Here is a 5,598-nt window from a genome sequence, read left to right on the forward strand (position 1 = left end):
AGTTTTTCACTATTTAGAATGATATTGGCCAAGGGCTTAGCGTAGATGGCCTTTAAAATGTTAAGGAATGTTCCCACTATCCCTATTTTTTCTAGTGTTTTGAGCATGAAGGAATGCTGTATTTTATCGAATGCTTTTTCTGCATCTATAGAAATAATCATGTGATTCTTAACTTTAAGTCTGTTGATATGGTGAATGACATTTCTTGATTTCCAGATGTTGAACCAACCTTGCATCCCTGGGATAAAACCCACGTGATCATGGTGCACTATCTTTTTAATATATTTTTGTATGCAATTTGCTAAAATTTTGTTGAGAATTTTTGCATCGATGTTCATTAAGGATATTGGTCTGAAATTTTCTTTCCTTGATGTGTCTCTGTCTGGTTTAGGTATCAGGGTGATGTTGGCTTCATAGAATTAGTTTGGGAGGGTCCCCTCCTCTTCTATTTCATGGAATAATTTGAGGAGTATTGGAATGAGCTCTTCTTTAAAGGTTTTGTAGAACTCGGCTGAGAACCCATCTGGTCCCGGACTTTTCTTTGTTGGTAGACTTTTGATGACCTCTTCTATTTCATTGCTTGAAATTGATTTATTTAAGTTGTGTATGTCCTCCTCGTTCAGTTTAGGTAATTTGTATGTCTCTAGAAACTTGTTGATGTCTTTGAGGTTTTCTGTTTTGTTGGAATATAGATTTTCAAAAACCTTCTAATTATGCTTTGTATTTCACTTGTGTCTGTTGTGATATTTCTTTGTTCATTCCAAATTGTAGTAATTTGAGATTTCTCCCTCTTTCTCTTTGTTAGTGTGGCTAAGGGTTTATCAATTTTGTTTATGTTTTTAAAGAACCAACTATTTATTTTGTTAATTTGATTGTTTCTTTTGTTTCAATTTCGTTGATTTCGGCTCTGATTTTAACTATTTCCCGTCTTCTACTACTTTGGTGTTGGTCTGCTCTTCTTTTTCTAGGGCTTTGAGCTGTAGTGTTATGTTGTTTATTTGTTGATTTCTACTTCTTTTGTTGAATGTGCCTCATGAAATAAATCTTCCTCTAAGTACTGCTTTCATAGAGTCCCAGCGATTTTGATATGATGTGTCTTTGTTCTCATTTACTTCTAAGAATTTTTTCATTTCCCTCCTGATGTCTTCTGTTATCCATTCATCATATAATAGTGTATTATTTAATCTCCAGGTATTGGAGAAGTTTGTTTTTTATTCTGTCATTTATTGCTAATTTCAATCCATTATGATCTGATAGAGTACAAGGTAGTATTTCTATCTTTTTGTATTTGCTGACAGTAGCTTTGTGGCATAAAATATGGTCTATTTTACAAAAGGATCCTTGTGCTGCTGAGAAGAAATTGTATTCGTTCTTTGTTGGATGTTATATTCTATATATGTCCGTTAAGTCTGAATTGTTGATTGTGTTATTGAGATCTACAGTTTCTTTATTCAATTTTTGTTTGGATGATCTTTCCAGCCGTGAGAGAGGTGTGTTAAAATCACCTAGTATTATTGTATTGTGGTCTATTTGATTTCTGGAATTGAGAAGGATTTGTTTACGTACATGGATGAGCCAATGTTCGGGGCATAGATGTTTATGATTGTTACGTCTTGCTGATTTATGCTTCCCTTAAGTAGTATGTAATGTCCTTCTTTATCCCTTCTGACTAGTTTTGGCTTGACGTCCACATTATCTGAAATGAGGATGGATACTCCAGCTTTTTTGCTGTGCCCGTGTGCATGGTATGTTTTTTCCCATCCTTTCACCTTTAGTCTATGGGTATCTCTTTCTATGAAATGAGTCTCTTGCAGGCAGCACATTGTTGGATTTTTCTTTTTAATCCAATCTGCCAGTCTATGTCTTTTGATTGATGAGTTCAGGCTATTAACATTCAGGGTTATTATTGTGATATGATTTGTATTCCCAGTCATTTGACTCATTTTTGCTTTTTGACATGATTTGGTTTCTCCTTTATTTGGCTATTCCTTTAGGCTAGTTCCTCGCATCGCTGATTTGCATCGTTGTTTTTCATCTCTTCCTCATGGAATATTTTGCTGAGAATGTTCTGTAATGCCGGCTTTCTTTTTGTAAATTCCTTTAGCTTTTGTTTATCATGGAAAGATCTTATTTAGTCATCAAATCTGAAAGTAACTTTTGCTGGGTATAAGATTCTTGGTTGGTATCCATTTTCTTTCAGGGCTTGTTAAATGTTGTTCCAGGCCCTTCTAGCTTTTAGGGTTTGGATTAAAAAATCTGCTGATATTCTTATTGGTTTCCCCCTGAATGTAGTTTAATTCTTTTCTCTCGCGGCCTTTAAAATTCTGTCTTTATTTTGTATGTTAGGCATTTTCATAATAATGTGCCTTGGTGTGGGTCTGTTGTCATTTTGTATATTTGGAGTCCTATAAGCCTCTTATACTTGGTTTTCCATTTCATTCTTCAGATTTGGGACATTTTCTGATATTATTTCATTGAATAGATTGTTCATTCCTTTGGTTTGTTTCCCTAAGCCTTCCTCAATTCCAATAATTCTTAAATTTGGCCTTTTCATGATATCCCATAATTCTTGTAGATTCTGTTGATGATTTCTTCCACCTTCTCTGTTTGTTCAACTTTGATTTCATGGTTAAATATTTTGTCTTCAATGTATGAGGTTCTGTCTTTCAGGTGTTCTATCCTATTGGTTATGCTTTCTATGGAGTTTTTAACTTGGTTTATTGTTTCCCTCATTTCAAGGATTTCTGTTTGTTTGTTTTTTTTTTTTTTTTCAGTATCTCTAACTCTTTATTGAAATGATCTCTTGCTTCCCGTATCTGCTCTTTTAAGTGTTGATTGGTGCGATCATTTCATGCTTGCACTTGCTCTTTCATCTCCTCCTTCAATGCCTGCATTTGCTCTTTCATCTCCTCATTTGCTTCCCTGATTGTTTTAATTATGTACATTCCGAACTCCCTTTCTGACATTTTTGTGCTGTGCTGTCATTGGGTTTTATTGATACAGTATCTAGGTTTGTTTGGGACATTTTCTTCCCTTGTTTTCTCATATTGGTCAGATATCAGTGGGACTCTGAGATATTGCAGATTTCCTCTGTTGACTTATAGTGTCCTTGTAGATTTCCAGTATATCACCTCCCAGCCTTCTGTAGCCTGAAGTCTTGGAGGAACTTGATAATGCAGTGCTTCCGAAGAAAGCTGCCCCTAGCCTGCTACTGGTTCCAGGACTTGGAGCTGGCTCTGTGTAGAGAGGCTCTCATTGGGCTGTCTGCTCCAAGAAGCTGGCCGTGGAAGGAGCCTTCCACTGGAGGGAGCAGGGCTGCCTGGAGAAGTCTCTGGCTGCCCTGCCCTGGCCCAGAGACTGCCTGTGGGCTGGAGCTCACCACTGGCCTCGGGACTTGGAGCTGGCTCTGTGCAGAAAGGCTCTCACTGGGCGACCTGCTCGGAGAAGCTGGCCATGGAAGGAGTCCGCCGCTGGAGGGAGTAGGGCTGCCTGGGGAAGACTCCAGCTGCCCTGCCCTGCTCTGAGAAGCCACCCCTGTCTGGACCTGCCACCCGGGCTGCACTTCATCAGGTGGGGGAGACTCACCCTGTGGCTCTATGTTAGCTCGAGTCTCTCAGTGCCTCCACTTCTTGAATCCTGGGTTCTGGAGCGACAGGAGATGCAGTCACCCTCTAGTCCGCCATCTTGGATCATCCCATGGAAGGAGTCTGCCGCTGGAGAGACAGGGCTGCTTGCAGAAGTCCCTGGCTGCCCTGCCCTGGTCCCTGAAGCTGCCTGCAGGTGGGAGCTCGCCGCTGGCTCCAGGACCCAGAGCTGGCTCTGTGCAGAAAGGACCCCACTGGGCGGCCTGCTCCTAGAAGCTGGCCATGGAAGGCGCCCGCCGTTGGAGGCAGCAGGGCTACCTGGGGAAGACTCCAGCTGCCTTGCCCTGCTCTGAGAAGCACCCCTGTTAGGGCCTGCTGCCCGGGCCAAGCTTCACCCGGTGGGGGAGATTCACCCTGTGGCTCTATGTTAGTCTGAGTCTCTCAATGCTTCCACTTCTTTAATCCTGGGTTCTGGAGCGACAGGAGATGCAGTCACCCTCTAGTCTGCCATCTTGGATCGCACCCATACAGCTTCTGATTCCTGCCCTTTGGGATATTTACTCTCATAATCTGGCCACCAGACCATGATAAAACTAAACTATATGGAAAGATCATTCTGGCCAACAGCCCTAGATGAATTCCCAATGGCACCCATGTGAGTGAGCCATTCAGGATGCTCACCTTGGTTGAAACTCAGATGACTGTAGTCTAGCCATACCTGATTGCAGGTACATACTAGATACCAATGAAGGCTTGTCCAGCTTAACCCCATCAGCATAAAACACTGCAATAAAGTAATAATAAAGGGTTATTTTGAGAAATGACATTTTGGAGTGGTTTGTTAGGCACCAATAGATAACTGAGGCATCCATTAATTCATTCACAATTTATTGAGCATTTTGTAATGTGATATTTGGAATACAATGATATATATTATCAGTGTAGTGGGCACTGTATTGAGGAGCAGGTCCAGGTCAACTTTTTCTTTTAAACCCTGGTTAATTTTGAAGCAAGTACTCTTCCCAAAGACACTCTTAGTAAAATTATAGGTGAAATTTAATTGAACTATAAAAGACATTGCAAGCTTATTCTTAAGCATAAAAACGTTGGTGATGACAAGTGTTGCAATTCATCAAAGGAAAAGTATTATTATGGAGCCATATTTGTAGAATGGAATCTTCTTTTGTTTTTTTTTTTGTTTTTTTTTTGTTTTTTTTTTGAGAAAGAGATTTTATTTCATTTCTGTTTGGGATGATCAGGAAAGACTCCTAAGAGAAACTAGCATTTAAGCTTTTGATATGGGCCTTGGAGGATAGTGAGAATTTTTATGAGATGGTCGGTGTTCCATTTTAAACAGAACAAATATGGAAAGATAGGAAAGCCTGAAGTGTAATTGAGAAATAATCCAGTACTCTAGAGTAGAGAAATAATGGGAATCAAGTCTTGGAAGGGAGCCTGGGCTGAATATTTCTTTCTTTAAATAAAATTGAGAACCAAAGGTCAAATGTTTTCTCTGATATGCAGATGCTAATTCACAATAAGTTGGGGGGCTAGGGAAGAACAGATGTTCTATGGATTGGACAGAGGGGAGTAAAGGGAGGGGAGGGGGTTTGGGATTGGGATGAATTGGACACTCTTACCCTGCAAGCATATATGATTACACGACCAGTATAATTCTACATCATGTACAAACAGAAGAATGAGAAGTTGTACTCCATTTATGTATGTTATGTCAAAGTGCATTCTGTTGTCATGCATAACTAATTAGAACAAATAAAAGCCAGAAAATAGAATCTAAAAAGGGGCTGAGGATGTAGATCAGTAATAAAGTGCCTTTGGGTTCAAACCCAAGTACCACACACACACACACACACACACACACACACACACACACACACAATAGTTCAAACCCTGACCCTACTATTTCTTAGCTGTAGGAACATGATCATATATTTTAACCATTCTATGCCTCATTCATACCTAGTTCATATGGTTGTTATAGGAATAAATAAAT

This window comes from Sciurus vulgaris, assembly GCF_902686455.1.
Source record: "Sciurus vulgaris genome assembly, chromosome: 14".
Classification (NCBI taxonomy): domain Eukaryota; kingdom Metazoa; phylum Chordata; class Mammalia; order Rodentia; family Sciuridae; genus Sciurus; species Sciurus vulgaris.